Source organism: Lithobates pipiens, unplaced genomic scaffold (assembly GCF_037356315.1).
Source record: "Lithobates pipiens isolate NorthernLeopardFrog02 unplaced genomic scaffold, aLitPip1_a1.2 Scaffold_3, whole genome shotgun sequence".
Taxonomy (NCBI): domain Eukaryota; kingdom Metazoa; phylum Chordata; class Amphibia; order Anura; family Ranidae; genus Lithobates; species Lithobates pipiens.
Genome location: NW_027507790.1, coordinates 190,342,473 through 190,359,799, shown reverse-complemented (window position 1 = coordinate 190,359,799; position 17,327 = coordinate 190,342,473). Strand labels below are relative to the sequence as shown.

The following is a 17,327-nucleotide window of genomic DNA, read 5'->3' as shown; positions in this document are numbered from 1 at the left end:
CATAAAATCCCAATAAAATGCATTTACGTTTTTGGTTGTGACATGACAAAATGTGGAAAATTTCAAGGGGTATGAATATTGTTTCAAGGCACTGTATATATTGTACATTCACATCAGTACCTGCCTTCAAAGAACTTACAATCTATGGTTCCTAACTCACATTCATATATACACATACAGTACTAAGGCCAATTAACCTACCAGCATGTCTATGAAGTGTGGGAAGAAACCCCAGCAAGCACAGGGAGAACATGCAAACATCAGTGCAGCTATACTGTATATTCTAATGTTAGTGAATTAATTTGTCTGAGTTTTATTTCAGGTGGTTATTCACACATGGGACACTAACCGACCACTGCACATGTTAACAAAAGTGGCTGACAGAGCTGAGCTTCCGTCAGGCAGCATCCCTGAGTACGCTCCATTGTCACACACATGCAGCTACAGCAGAGCATGGGAACCTGTAGTACATCATATGGCGAGATCCGTATAGGAGAGGAATCTGCCAAACCTCCATACTATCTTCATTTTTATGTATATTTTGTTGTAAATGAAATATTGATATATAGTATGTTCGAATTTCTTTTTTTCTTGTCACAAACAGATCATGAAGTAACTAAAGATGAAAAGCTTCCAGTGTATTTTGTACTGTTGTCTCACAACATTCTTATTTACAATGGACAGACAATAGCGGTTGATATAAATCTTACAGAACAGTACTGGAATTGTAACAATTGCTGTTTAAGAACTATTTCTATTCAGTATTATGCTGCTAATTTTTTGTATGTCAATCAGCATTCAGGCCTGATTCACATCTATGCAGGTTGCAGTTTGCATATTGCAGGTGCATTTTTCAATACACATTCAATTCACATTTTTTCAAAAAAATCCCTGGCCCTTTCCATAAAATGCACAGATAAGAATGACTGTACATACATACAAAACCATGTTAAATGGACTGTAGTGTGTTGCTGTAAAACTGAAAACGCACAAAAAAAATGCATAGGTGTGAACCAGGCCTTAAGGTACACATAGCCTTAGAATTTTGCTGTAATTTCTATGTGGTTTCATTAGCTATTTCATGAAAATCCAGTCTTTAAACACATAGGGATCAAGTCCTTGAAGTGTATGCATTATTTCATCTATGTTCATTGTTTTATTTCAAAATAATTCTCAATAAACAATTTAATTCACAGAGAAATACTAAAATAGTTTTGCCATCATATTTTCCACAACAAATAGCTGAACCCTAGGTAAGATGCAAAATGAACAATTGAAATATATTTATATAGCTAAAGGTTTGTGGAAACCTGACCATGCCACACCTCTATGAGCTTGTTGCACATCCAGTTCTCCAATTCCATATCCATTGCCATGAAGTCGGTCCTTTTTTGTGTCAATAACGGCCTCCACAAGATTTTGGAGTGTGTCTGTGGGAAATTGCTCATTCAGCCAAAACAACATTTGTGAGGTCCAGCACTGAGTTTAAATGAGAAGGCGTGTCTCAAAATCGGGGCTCTACTACATCCCAAGTTCAGTAGGGCTGAGGTCAGGGCTCTGTACAGGCCACTTGAGTAAGTGAGGACCATACACACAATTCATTCCCCCCCATCTACACATTCGATATGTATGGGGAAATTGTTCCCACTAAGTTTTTGTATTCTCCTGACAAAGAGTCTTGCCCACTGGCAAAATACAGTGATCAGTGTTGCCAGCTATAGCCAGCGGCACTGATTGTTTAGGAAAAACCTGACAGGCTGGTTGTACACAAGTTAATTGATAGATCAGCATGTATACCACCAGCTGTCCCATACATGGATTGAAATTCTATCAGTCCCTGCTGAACCAGCTGAGTTTCTTTCCATGTATGGCCAGCTTTACTCCAAACCAAAGCTTTTTTGGCACTACGTTTCCTATGGATCGCAAGAGTGCTGACGTCACTCATCCAGTACAAGCTGGGAAAAGATCCCAACTGTACAGTCAGAATCCACCCAGATCCCTGGACCGGCAGCTGGCTCAGCCTCTCAGATGCACCACTCGGAGACTGAGCCTGCCTCTCCTTTCCCCAGCTCAGCACACCAGTGAGCGCTGGGGGGGCGCAGAGCAGAGAGCCGTGGCTGACAGTCAGCTCGCAGAGGTGGCTGGGGGTCAGATGTAGCATCAGTTTGATGCTGCATTCATCTAGGTGAGTATACGTTTTTTTTGTTTTTTTATATACAATGCTGTGAAAAAGTATTTGCCCCCCTTTGTTTTTGTTTTGTTTTTTTGCATATTTGTCACACTTAAATTACTCAGATTATCAAACAAATTTTATTATTACACAAAGATAAGCCAAGTAAATACAAAATGCAGTTTTTAAATTATGGTTTAATGTATTAAGGCAAAAAAGCTGTCCAAACCTGCCTGGCTTTATGTGAAAAAGTAATTGCCGTCTGAGCCTAATCACTGGTTGTGCCACCCTTGGCTGTAACAACTGCAATCATATGTTTGTGATAACTGGCAATGAGTCTTTCACATTGCTGTGGAACAATTTTGGACCCCTGTTCGTTGGAGGAGGGTGGAAGGGAAAATTGTACAAAAAATTTCACGTGAAGGTAAAAATTTAATACTGCACGATAAATGAACAGGAGAATAAAATAAATAATAGTAAGCACTTTGATAAGGTAATATATATAATGGTTAAAATTAATTCACAAGTAAATAAAGTACGGAAAAATCAACGGGAGGTGAAATATGTATGGGAGCACTCTTGAATATGGGGGTACCTGTAGGGTCTGTATACCATAAGTATTATGTATATTTGCTCCATGTATTTGTGCTGTTTTTTCTCTTTTTGCCTTGCTGGTTCTCTTTTTTCGCTATGACAGATGGCATAGGTTAAAACTCTTAATATTGGGTCCTGGAATGTGAGGGGTCTGGGTAGTACGATTAAAAAGGCGACAGTTTTTGCTATGTTGGAGAGATTTGATGTTGGACTGGCCTGCCTGCAGGAGACTCATTTAACAAATATGTCTAAATTACAATTAAAAAATAGGAAATATCAACAGCAGTACCATTCAGTATATACCTCTTATTCAAGAGTGGTGAGCGTGATAATAAAAGATGGGGTGAGTTTCTCCTGCAGACAGATCAGTATTGACGAACTGGGCCGATATGTTTTTTTGTATGGTGTATTGGAGGGTAGATGTTGTATTTTGGCAAATATATACATACCCCCACCGTTTAAAATGGAGGTTGGGGACAAAGAAGACGTCCCGGTTATAGCGCTGGGAGACTTCAATGAAGTTCTTGATGAAGAGATCGACAGGCTCCCCCCTAGGGTGCAGCCCAGGAATATGGGTGAAACTAGGTTGAGTTGCTTCTTGAAGGAAATAGGGTTAATGGATCTGTGGCGAGAGAGAAATCCAAAAGTTAAACAATATTCTTGCTTTTCAGGATCCTATGCTACCCTTTCTAGAATAGATCTGGTCCTAGGAAATGTAGAAATGGCACAAAATATAAGGGACATAGTATACATGCCCAGAGGGATCTCAGACCACTCATTGTTAAGGGTGGTATTAAACACGGAGGAGAAGAGAACTCAAGCGGGTTGGAAGATTAGCCCATTTTGGTTTGAACTAATAAAGGATGTAGAGGTCACGTCAAAACTACAAGAGTTCATAAGTTTCAATATGGGTACCGCCCCAACTAGTGTAACATGGGATGCTTTAAAGGCTTTCCTTATGCCGCGTACACACGATCAAACAATCCGGTGGAAAAGTCTGGCAAACTCAAGTCCGCCAAACAATCCCCCCGTGTGTGGCCTCCGGCATACTTTTTTGACCCGAAAGTATGGCGGACTTAGAATGCCGTGTTGCACTCCAATCTTCCCGCCGGACTCGCATTTCGGCGGACAATCCGGCCGTGTGTGTGCCAGTCCGCCGTACTTTTGAAATGAGCGGACTTTTCCCGCCCGGAGAAAAGTCCGCTCATTTCGAGCGGGTCTCCAGGTAGGCGGGGCCCGCGAAGGAGACGTCGCTGGCCCCGCCGCCTGGTATGGACTTAAAGGGAAACCCCAACGCCGAAAAAAATCGGAGTGGGGGTCCCCCCCAAGTCCACAACAGACCCTTGTCCGAGCACGCTACCCGGCCAGCCAGGAAAGGGGGGCGAGCGAGCGCCCCCCCCCTCCTGAGCCGTACCAGGCCGCGTGCCCTCAACATGTGGGGTGCCTTGGGGAAGGGGGGGCCGCGCGGCCCCCCCACCCCAAAGCACCTTGTCCCCATGTTGATGAGGACAAGGGCCTCTTCCCGACAACCCTGGCCGTTGGTTGTCGGGGTCTGCGGGCGGGGGGCTTATCGGAATCCGATAATTAAATCCTTTAATAAGGGGGGCCCCCAGATACCGGCCCCCCACCCTATGTGAATGAGCATGGGGTACAATGTACCCCTACCCATTCACCTGTAAAATAAAAGTACAAAAAAAAACACAACACACGAGATAAAATACTTTATTGCACAGCTCCGGGGGTCTTCCGTCTTCGGGGGTCTTCTCGCCGGACTCCTCCGCTATCTTCTTGTAGCTCTTTTGCTAGCGGAGGAGTCCGGCTTTCTTCCTCGCCGCCGGCCTCTTCTTCCGACTTCGGGGGTCTTGTCCCCCTCTTCGGTTCTTCTGCCGGGCCACCGCGCCTTCTTATAGCTTTTTTACAGGCGGTGGCCCGGTCTTCTGTCGCCGCCGCCGCCTTCCGTTCTTCTTCTTCTTCTTCTTCTTCTCCAGGAGATGTTGCCTCGACGATCTCTCCAGCCGCAATGCCAGGGACGCGCTGCGCTGCCACTTATATAGGGACAAGGGGCGGTGTCACATGGGTTTATGTCACATGGGTTGGTGTCACATGGTGACCCCGCCCCCTTACGATGTCACAGTCCCGGAGCATGCTGGGACTGTCGCCATGTGACATCAACCCATGTGACATAAACCCATGTGACACCGCCCCTTGTCCCTATATAAGTGGCAGCGCAGCGCGTCCCTGGCATTGCGGCCGGAGAGATCGTCGAGTCAACATCTCCTGGAGGAGAAGAAGAAGAACGGAAGGCGGCGGCGGCGACAGAAGACCGGGCCACCCCATACCCCATACTCATTCACATAGGGTGGGGGGCCGGTATCCGGGGGCCCCTTATTAAAGGGGGCTCCCGGATTCAGATAAGCCCCCCACCCGCAGACCCCGACAACCAATGGCCAGGGTTGTCGGGAAGAGGCCCTTGTCCTCATCAACATGGGGACAAGGTGCTTTGGGGTGGGGGGGCCGCGCGGCCCCCCCTTCCCCAAGGCACCCCCATGTTGAGGGCACGCGGCCTGGTTACGGCTCAGGAGGGGGGGGGGGCGCTCGCTCGGCCCCCCTTTCCTGGCCGGCCGGGTAGCGTGCTCGGACAAGGGTCTGTTGTGGACTTGGGGTGGACCCCCACGCCGATTTTTTTTGGCGTTGGGGTTCCCCTTTAAGTCTATACCAGGCGGCGGGGCCAGCGATGTCTCCTTCGCGGGCCCCGCCTACCTGGAGACGTGCTCGAAATGAGCGGACTTTCCTCCGCGTGTGTGGGCGAGTCCGTTCATTTCAAAAGTAGGGCGGATAGTACGGCGGACTCAGTACGGCGGACTTAGTCCGCCGTATTAGTCCGCTGAAAAAATGCCGTGTGTGGGCAAGTAGCCCGTTCGGAAAGTCCAACGGACGGTATGGCGGGAAGTCTGCCAGACTAAGTACGTCGGACATAGCGCTACGTGTGTACGCGGCTTTAGGGGCATCCTGATCCAGCAGGTAGCAAGAATTAAGCGAAAATCTAGGATGTGGGAGGACAGTATTAGGAAGGAACTGATAGAGGCTGAAAATAATTATGTAAAAGATCCAACCCCAGAAAAACCAAAAATATGGTTAAATAAACAACAAGGGTATAAGATAGCAATTAAAAAAAAAGAAGAGAGTAAAAGAACATTTCAGAAACAGCGCTACTTTGGGGAAGGGGAGGGGGTGGGCAGAATGCTGGCTCAGCTGGTAAAAACAAATTCCCCTCCGTCTGTCATCTCTAGCATTAGAACTCTGAATGGGGCACTATCCCTAAGAGGGGAGGAGATAGTAGAAACCTTTGGAGATTATTATAGAGAATTGTACCGTTCACAAGGAGTGGGGGAGGAAGGGGAAATGGATAGTTTTTTGGAGGGATTGGAAATGGTGACTCTCACTCAGGAGGAGAGGGAAGAATTAGATGCCCCGATAACCCTTGGTGAACTACAACAAGCAGTGGTCGGGATGGCTAATCAAAAGGCCCCAGGACCTGACGGGCTTCCGGTAGAGACATATAAATATTATGGAGAGACGCTGCTTCCAGAGTTGTATAAGACATTAAGAGGTGCAGTGGAGAAGGGGAAATTGCCCGTCTCGATGACAGAAGCAACTATTATTGTGATTGCCAAAGCAGAAAAGGACCCATTAGAGGTGGCCTCATACAGGCCAATCTCGTTATTGAACTCGGATGAATTTTTTTTAGCCAAGGTATTATCAAATAGGCTGAATCAATTTATCACAAAGTTAGTACATCCAGATCAAACGGGATTCATTCTGGGAAGATCTACCAGTATGAACATTAGAAGGACTTTTTTTAAATATGCAGACACCGTCAGAGAACATGGGGGCAAGAGCCATAATGTCCTTGGATGTAACTAAGGCTTTTGACAGCCTAGAGTGGAAGTATCTCTGGCGTGTGCTGGAGAAAATAGGATTTGGCCCCTCCTTTATTGGATGGATCAAAATGATGTACAATGCCCCTAGTGCCAGGGTAAGGGTCAATAACAAGTATTCTGAAAAGATTGAAATGAGCAGAGGGACAAGGCAAGGTTGCCCATTGTCTCCTCTGCTCTTTGCACTTGCTATGGAGCCATTGGCAATAGCTATTAGGTCAAACCCGGGGATAAAAGGATTCCAAAGGAAGGGGGAGAGACAGGAAAATATCGCTTTATATGCGGATGATGTCCTCCTCTTCTTGGGGGATACTGGTCCGTCTCTGGGGCAGGCAGTCAGACTAGTAGAAGGCTTTGGAAGGTTTACTGGGTTGGCTATAAACTGGGGGAAGTCTGAGCTGCTCCGAGTCGACCCCCTGGATGCTGCGGTTGCACGGGGGGTGCCACAGGTGAAGGTGGTAGATGTTATGAAATATCTCGGTATATACTTGACAGCAAACCCTGACCAGTACATCAACAAAAACTTAATGCCACTTCTAAATAAATTTAAGCGAAAATGTGACATCTGGAGCAGGCTCCCGTTATCGGTGATGGGTCGTTGTAGTTTGATTAAGATGATATGGATGCCTCAATTGCTATACGTCCTACATAATGCACCGGTATGGATATGCAAAAAATGGTTTAAAAAGCTTGAAACCCTCTTCCAGGAGTTTATCTGGAGGAAGGGTATGGCTAGGATCCGGCTCCAGAAGTTGCAGCTACCAATAGACAGAGGGGGCCTGGCGGTGTCACACCCCAGGAACTATTATCTGGCGGCGCAGCTGCAGCATCTGGCGGGTTGTGACTCGGGACATGGAAGAAACCTAAAAGGAGGGATCATGACGATAGGAGTTCTACATGAACCCATAGCTGAGGTCTTGGAGGCAGACTCCTTCCAGTATAATAACTAGGATGGTGGGTAAAGTATGGAAAACGGTAAAAATAATAATGGGGTACACAGGGTTGCCAGAATTTACGCCTCTATGGGATAACAAAAACTTACTGGAATTACTTTCAATAGGGAAGGTTAAAATATGGGAAAGGCAGGGCATAACTAAATTGATCCAACTATATGATGGTAATGTCTTAAAGACATTCCTGGACCTAAAAAAGGAATATGATATACCACAACAATCATTTTTTAGATATCTACAGTTGAGACACGCTTTAGCAGCACAGTTTGGGGTACATATGCCACTGTGGGATAAAGCACCTCTACTTCGGAAGGTACTTACAATGGATAAGGTCAGTGGGTGTATATCAGTAGTATATAACCAGCTATGTATGAATCTTAATCAGGAAATTGATCACCCGAACCTAAAGAGGAGATGGGAAGAGGATATTGGGGAAATATCAGATGAGCAGTGGAGGAGAATAATGGAACTGGGGCCAATGACATTGGTTTCTCCCTCACAAAAAATCTCACATCTGATGCTAGTACACAGGGCTTATTATACACCTAATGCCGCGTACACACGAGCGGATTGTATGGCGTACTTAGTCCGTCATACAATCCGACGGACAGTCCGTCCTACTTTCCACTGAACAGACTTGACCACACACGGATGCACAAACAGTCCGTCGAAAGCTTGCGCGATGACGTGTACAGCACGTACGACGGGACTAGAAATAGGAAGTCCAAGACACAGCAAAGCACCCTTCCGCCGTGTAAATCCATTCTGGGCATGCGCCATTCTTAGTCCGTCGAACTAGCATACTGACGACCGTATTGTCTGCTGAAACCAAAGTACGACGGACAGAATTTAGAAAAAAATGAAATTCTTAGTACTCCGGACTGCACGCTGAAAAAGTCCGCTGAAGCCCACACACGAGCGGATTGTCCGCTGAAATGTGTTTCGACGGACTAAGTACACCATACAATCCGCTCGTGTGTACGCGGCATAAGAGATTATATTTGCTTGGTAGGAAAACCGATGACAGTTGCCCTAGATGCCGGAGACAGGGAGACCTTATGCACATGGTGTGGTGATGTCCAAAGCTGTTTCGGTATTGGAGAGGTGTGGTGGAAACTATTAATAAAATCTTTGAGGTAGAATTGGAAATGGACCCGATACTTTGTGTGCTGGGCTATAGGAAGGAGCCGGGAGAACAAAAATGTACTACGGTGGCAGTTATACGCTGTCTATTTCAAGCGCGTAGAATAATTGCTCAAAGATGGCAGGCGGAGAGGGCCCCCTTGGTGAGTGAATGGACCCAAGTCATTAGTGAATTAATATGGAAAGAGAAGACAGTATATGTAAAAAGGGGTAATCTTAGAGAGTTTAAAAAAATATGGAGGCCTTGGGCAAATGAGATGGGATACCCTATAGATTAGAAAGGAGCAGGAGAGAGAAAAGCTTAAATCTAAAAAAGGCAAGGTAGACTTTAATCTAAGCTATCAGTAACTACCTTAAAAGCAGGAAAAGAAAAAGTGCAGTAGAATTGCAATGCTAAATAGGGAAGGTGGGTTTTTGAGAAGGGAGGGGAGGGAGGGAGGGCAGAGGCGGCTCTAGACTTTCTGAGGCCTTAGGCAAAACTTAGACATGAGGCCCCACTCACGCCCATAATGGGAAAAATATTATAAAAATTATAAAAATTAACTGTATGAATGCATATATTAACTTAAATCCTATGAACTATGAATTCACAGTTTCTATAAATTTCTCTAGCCAATTATTCTTTAATCACATATCATTAAACATAGGGTGGGTATATATGTTACACGCACACAGATATAGATCAAATTGTGCAGCTGCCTAGCTGCCTGATGAGTTTACTTCCTCTTTCATTCCCTGCAAAGGCAAAGCATAATGGACTACTATGCATCGCATAGTAGCCCATTATGTGTCACTTACCTCACACAGGAGCCAGCGAAGTTGCCGCTGTCCCCTGTAGTCCGCTGCATCCATCTTGTTGGTGGGGTCTCGCCGCTCCGCCGCTGTCATTCGGCGAAGCCGCAATGACGTCACTCCCGCACATGCGCACGGGAGCCTACACGCGCGGCAGCTCCGTCGCTGAGAATGGCGCGCTCAGTGCGCCTGCGCGCCACTGTCTACGGCGCATGCGCCGTAGACAGCGGTGCCCGTTTTCGGGCAAATATCTCCTAAACCATATAGGTTTAGGAGATATTGCTTGGACCTACAGGTAAGCCTTAATCTAGGCTTACCTGTAGGTCAAAGTGGTTTGTAAGGGTTTACAACCACTTTAAGTATGTTTTTATTCATTTTAGTTTTGAAAAGCTCCTCTCAGCTGATGCAACAGTAACTGGAATTGTTAAGAGGACTCTTAATGCAACATAGATGTTTGGATAAACGTCAGTTAAATTGTTATCAATGAGGTATTTCAAGGAGCCGGACATATCCAATTTTGGAGGTACAGTACGCATACACATTCGTAGCTCTTCATACAATTCCAGACCTCTTATGTCAGAATCAGAAGAATTGGGTAAAGTAAGTAGGGCTTCAAGTTCTTTGCAGTTTTCTAATAGATCTTTCTCAGATTTTATGCATAAAGAGGAGATATCATATAAAAACCCAAAATTGCTGACATAGCTTTTTAAACCTTCAAAGCGAGGCTCAGCACTAGCACGAATCTTGTCGACAATAACATTGAAATATTCTGCTCTAAACCTGTCTGCAGGGTTAACAACTGCTTCATCTGGACACTCATAATCAAACATTCTTTTGGTCCTGGGTATCCTGCACTGTCGAAATTCCCTTGGAATGTCCATTTCTTCAGCAATTTCTCTGGCAGTAACAATGGCAGAATTAAAGCCATTTTGGCAATATTCTTTCAGCCAGCACAGGAATGCCTCCAAATGTTTTACTGCGGTGTCCAGCTGCATACAAGCCTTTTGCCACACCAGCTAAGGGACAGTCCGACCCAGCTAAGGGACAGACAGTCCGACCCAGCTAAGGGACAGACAGTCCGACCCAGCTGAGGGACAGTCCAATCAGATGAGGGACAGGCCAATCAGATGAGGGACAGGCCAATCCAGCTATGGGACTGTGACATTCCAATCCACCTAAGAGACAGTCCGACCCAGCTAAGGGATGGCCCAATCAATCTGAGGGACAGCCTAATACAGCTGAGAGACAGCCCAATCCAGCTATAGGAGTGTGACAGTCCAATTCAGCTATGGGACTGCGACAATCCAATCCACCTAAGGCACAGTCCAATCCAGCTAAGGGGCAGTCCCAGCTGAGGGATATAGTCATAGTCCAGCCCAGCTGAGGGACATAGTCCGACCCATCCAATCCAGCTAAGGGACAGTCCTAGATAAGAGACAGTCCAGCTAAGGGACAGTCCAACCCAGCTAAATGACAGTCACTGACCTCACATCCATGATACAAGAGATGGTCAGAGACTGTGTGTGGACAATGATACAGGAGATGGTCACAGAGTCTATGCAGACAATTATACAGGAGACGGTCAGAGACAGTGCAGACAATGATACAGGCAATGGTCAGAGACTGTGCAGACAATGATACAGGCAATGGTCAGAGACTGTGCAGACAATGATACAGGCAATGGTCAGAGACTGTGCAGACAATGATACAGGAGATGGTTTTATTATGGTAATGACAAGCAAACTCTTACCTGGCTAACACGGTATCAAACGTTGAAGCCACTGACAGGGTGCTGACAGACAATCATACAGGAGATGGTCATAGACTGCGGAAAATGATACAGGAGATGGTCAGAGACTGTGTGTGGACAATGAATCAGGAGACGGTCAGAGACTGTGTGTGGACAATGAATCAGGAGACGGTCAGAGTCTATGCAGACAATTATACAGGAGACAGTCAGAGTCTATGCAGACAATTATACAGGAGACGGTCAGAGACTGTGTGTGGACAATGAATCAGGAGATGGTCAGAGACTGTGTGTGGACAATGAATCAGGAGACGGTCAGAGTCTATGCAGACAATTATACAGGAGACGGTCAGAGACTGTGTGTGGACAATGATACAGGAGATGGTCAGAGACTGTACGGACAATAATACAGGAGATGGTCCGAGACTGTGTGTGGACAATGATACAGGAGATGGTCAGAGACTGTGTGTGGACAATGAATCAGGAGATGGTCAGAGACTGTGTGTGGACAATGAATCAGGAGATGGTCAGAGACTGTGTGTGGACAATGATACAGGAGATGGTCAGAGACTGTGTGTGGACAATGATACAGGAGATGGTCAGAGACTGTGTGTGGACAATGATACAGGAGATGGTCAGAGACTGTGTGTGGACAATGATACAGGAGATGGTCAGAGACTGTGTGTGGACAATGATACAGGAGACGGTCAGAGACTTGCAGACAATGATACAGGAGACGGTCAGAGTCTATGCAGACAATTATACAGGAGACGGTCAGAGTCTATGCAGACAATTATACAGGAGACGGACAGAGTCTATGCAGACAATTATACAGGAGACGGTCAGAGTCTATGCAGACAATTATACAGGAGACGGTCAGAGACTGTGTGTGGACAATGATACAGGAGATGGTCAGAGACTGTACGGACAATAATACAGGAGATGGTCAGAGACTGTGTGTGGACAATGATACAGGAGACGGTCAGAGACTTGCAGACAATGATACAGGAGACGGTCAGAGTCTATGCAGACAATTATACAGGAGACGGTCAGAGTCTATGCAGACAATTATACAGGAGACGGTCAGAGTCTACGCAGACAATTATACAGGAGACGGACAGAGTCTATGCAGACAATTATACAGGAGACGGTCAGAGTCTATGCAGACAATTATACAGGAGACGGTCAGAGACTGTGTGTGGACAATGATACAGGAGATGGTCAGAGACTGTACAGACAATAATACAGGAGATGGTCAGAGACTGTGTGTGGACAATGATACAGGAGACGGTCAGAGACTTGCAGACAATGATACAGGAGACGGTCAGAGTCTATGCAGACAATTATACAGGAGACGGTCAGAGTCTATGCAGACAATTATACAGGAGACGGTCAGAGTCTATGCAGACAATTATACAGGAGACGGACAGAGTCTATGCAGACAATTATACAGGAGACGGTCAGAGTCTATGCAGACAATTATACAGGAGACGGTCAGAGACTGTGTGTGGACAATGATACAGGAGATGGTCAGAGACTGTACAGACAATAATACAGGAGATAGTCAGAGACTGTGTGTGGACAATGATACAGGAGACGGTCAGAGACTTGCAGACAATGATACAGGAGACGGTCAGAGACTTGCAGACAATGATACAGGAGATGGTTTTATTATGGTAATGACAAGCAAACTCTTACCTGGCTAACACGGTATGAAAAGTTGGAGCCACTGACAGGGTGCTGACAGACAATCATGCCACAAAGATGCAGGAGATGGTCAGAGACTGTGTGCGGACAATGATACAGGAGCCACTGTGCCATGATACAGGAGCCACTGTGCCATCAAAAGCAGCCACCGTGCCATTAATCGCAGCCACTGTGTCATCAAACGCAGCCACTGTGCCATCAAACGCAGCCACCGTGCCATCAAACGCAGCCACTGTGCCATCAAAAGCAGCCACCGTGCCATTAATCGCAGCCACTGTGTCATCAAACGCAGCCACTGTGCCATCAAACGCAGCCACCGTGCCATCAAACGCAGCCACCGTGCCCATCAAACGCAGCCACCGTGCCCATCAAACGCAGCCACCGTGCCCATCAAACGCAGCCACCGCACCATCAAAAGCAGCCACGTGCCATCAAAAGCAGCCACTGCGCCATCAAAAGCAGCCACTGCGCCATCAAACACAGCCACTGCGCCATCAAACACAGCCACTGCGCCATCAAACACAGCCACTGCGCCATCAAACACAGCCACTGCGCCATCAAAAGCAGCCACTGTGCCATCAAACGCAGCTACTGTAAAGCATCCTCAGTAAAGCAGATGAAAAGTTATTTTTAGAATGTGTGAAAATAAAACTGTCTTGTCAATGCAAGTTAATATGGCCTTTGGACTCTTAGATTTGGTGGTGGTGCATTGTTGTTAGGTTTTTCATATATATATATATATATATATATATATATATATATATATATATATATTATAGTTATAAACTGTACCTGATCCTGCTCCTCGCCTTGGTGACAAATGGGTAGCAGGACTCAGTTGGAGAAGCAACACATGATGTTCTAGCTCTGCCCTGCAGTGCAATCTGGGAGTTGTAGTCTCTGCAGAGCACAGGCACCAGACGGCCATGTTGAAGTCTATGTGCCTGTGCTCTGTGGGAGAACTACAATTCCCGGCATGCAATGGGGCCGCCGTCAGGGGAAGGAAGGGCTAGGACTCGGAGGACGGCGCTGCTGCTATTGGACACGCAGGCAGCCTAAGCCATGCAGCAGCATATTACACAGACAGTCTCAGACATACGATACTCTTATCACCCACCTCGTCCACCGCCGCGGAGCTCACTCTGCACTGTCTGCAGCGCGCCCGCCGCCCCCTCACCCCGCCGCTTGAAAGTCTGTCCCACACTCCACACCGCAGCAGACAGTGCAGCACAAGACCTCAGAGGCAAATTAGGCAATCGCTCGATGGCGAGGCCCTTCCTGATGGCAAGGCCTAAGGCAATCGCCTAATTTGCCTAATTAAAGAGCCGCCTCTGAGGGAGGGGACAGGGATAAACCGACGATAAGTAAGGTAACACGGAATATAGAGGATAAGAATTATTGTAATGAGATATAAGCTTTGTAATAGTGATTTATTACTGCCTCTTTTTTTTCTTTTTAAATGTTGACGTGTATTAAGTATTATGATGTTTTGTAAATGTGAAGGAAAACGGAATAAAGAATATTAAACAAATAAATAAATAAATAAAAGTCAGCAGCTACAAATACTGTAGCTGCTGACTTTTAATAATTGGACACTTACCTGTCCCAGGGTCCAGCGATGTGGGGGAACGAAGCCCCGCTCGTCTCCCCCTCCTCTCTGCGGCGCCAGCATAGTCGATGCTGTGGCTTCACAGCCGGGCACTCACTGCACATGCGTGAGCCACACTGTGACTGGCCTGGCAATCATCTGGGACCTGTGACATGTCCCAGATTATTGCCGAGAGGAAGGGGGGAAAGGTGAACTTACTTCCGGTGCCCCGGGAGGAAGTGGGAGCTGGAACCCTCTAAAAAGAGGGTTTCAACCACCCCCCCAAAAAATGACATGCCAAATGTAGAATGTCAGGGGTCACCTTCCCTTAAAGCAGAAGTTCCATTTTTGGGTGGAACTTCGCTTTAAATACCACCAAAAGAAAGCTTTATTTGTGTGAAAAAAAGGACAGTGTTGCATGACTGAGTAATTGTCATTAAAAATGTGAGAGTGCTGAATGCTGTAAATTGGTCTGGTTAGGAAGGGGGTCCAAGTTCCCATTGGGCAAGTACTTAAGCTGCGTAGGGGTTTTTTCACTGTCAGGGCGATAAGGGAGTAGAACTATCTTCCACAATTAGTGGTGTCAGTGGGGAGTATTGATATTTTAAAAAGACTCTTGGACATGCATCTTAGTGAACACAAAATACAGGGATATGGGAAATGATTATCGATACCAACACACATACATCTATACAGGTTGAACTGGATGGAATGTTGGCTTTATTTAACCACTTGACCAGTGGACACTTAAACATCCTTAATAACTAGACCAATTTTCAGCTTTCGGTGCTCTCACATTTTGAATGACAATTACTCATGCAACACTGTACCCATATGAATTTTTTGGCCTTTTTTCACACAAATAGAGCTTTCTTTTGGTGGTATTTAATCACTGTTTTTTTTTTTTTGTGCTATAAAAGAAAAAAGACCGAAAATTCTGTAAAAAAATGAATTTTTCTTCGTTTCCGTTATAAAATTTAGCAGATTAGTAATTTTTCTTCATAAATTTTGGCCAAAATTTATACCACTATATATCTTTGGTAAAAATAAGTACAAATTGGTGGATATTATTTGGTCTTTGTGAAAGTTATAGAGTCCACTAGCTATGGTGCCAATATCTGAAAATTGATCACACCTGAAGTAGTGACGGCCTATCTAATTTCTTGAGACCCTAACATGCCAGAAAAGTACAAATACCCACCAAATGACCCCTTTTTGGAAAGAAGACATTCCAATGTATTTAGTAAGAGGCATAATGAGTTTTTTGAAGTTGTCATTTTTTTCCATAATTCTTTGAAAAATCAAGATTTTTTTTTTCCTTTTTTTTTTTTTTTTGACAAAATTGTCATATTATCAGGTTATTTCTCACACACAGCATATGCATACCACAAATTACACCCAAAACACTGCTATTACTCCCGATATGGCGATACCACATGTGTGAGACTTTTTACACAGCATGGTCACATACAGAGGCCCAACATGCAGGGAGCGCCATCAGGCGTTCTGGAGCACCCAGGCCAATTCTGACATTTCTCTCCTACATGTAAAAATCATCATTTATTTGCTAGAAAATTACATAGAACCCCAAAACATTATATATTTTTTAGCAAACACGCTAGAGAACATAGAATCTAACACATAGCATGTACATACCAAAAATGACACCCCAAAATAGATTCTCCTACTTCCTCCTGAGTACGGCTATACCACATGTGTGAGACTTCCACAGCCTGGACACATACAGAGGCAGAGTACAGCTGAGCATGGCCGAGCATGGCTGGGTATCACCGAGTATTGCTGAGCATGGCCGAATATGGCTGGGTATTGCAGGGTATCAGAGTATGGCTGAGCATGGACGAGTATTACTGGGTATTGCAGAGTATCACCGGGTATGGCTGGGTATTGCAGGGTATCACCGACTATGGCTGGGTATTTCAGGGTATCACCGACTATGGCTGGGTATTGCAGGGTATCACCGAGTATGGCTGGGTATTGCAGGGTATCACCGAGTATGGCTGGGTATTGCAGAGTATCACCGAGTATGGCTGGGTATTGCAGAGTATGGCTGGGTATTGCAGGGTATCACCAAGTATGGCTGGGTATCAATGAGTATGGCTGGGTATGGCAATTTATGGCAGAGTATTGGCAGGGTATTGCAGGCTATTGCAGAGTATTGCTGGGTATTGCAGATTATTGCTGGGTATTGCAGAGTATTGGCAGGGCATTGCTGGGTATTTCAGAGTATTGGCAGGGCATTGATGGGCATTGCAGAGTATTGGCAGGGCATTGCAGAGTATTGTCAGGGCATTGTCAGGGTATTGCAGAGTATTGGCAGGGCATTGCTGGGTATTGCAGAGTATTGGCAGGGCATTGCAGAGAATTGGCAGGGCATTGCAGAGTATTGGCAGGTCATTACAGAGTATTGGCAGGGCATTGCAGGCTATTGCAGAGTATTGGCAGGGCATTGCAGAGAATTGGCTGGGTATTGCAGAGTATTGGCTGGGTATTGCAGAGAATTGGCTTGGTATTGCAGAGTATTGGCTGGGTATTGCAGAGAATTGGCTGGGTATTGCAGAGAATTGGCTGGGTATTGCAGAGAATTGGCTGGGTAGTGCAGAGTATTGGCTGGGTAGTGCAGAGTATTGGCTGGGTATTTCAGAGTATTGGCTGGGTATTGCAGAGTATTGGCTGG

General features: G+C 45.8%; 1 protein-coding gene across 2 annotated transcripts in view; it reads left to right on the top strand.

Moving 5' to 3' along the window:
- Positions 1–1,201, top strand: part of SGTB (small glutamine rich tetratricopeptide repeat co-chaperone beta) — a 114,381-nt gene extending 113,180 nt beyond the window's left edge. For both annotated transcript variants that reach the window (XM_077462644.1, XM_077462643.1), the window contains exon 12: positions 323–1,201. The gene's annotated coding sequence lies outside the window, so the exon portion shown is untranslated. The remainder of the gene's footprint in view (positions 1–322) is intronic.
- The last annotated feature ends 16,126 nt before the right edge of the window (positions 1,202–17,327 follow it).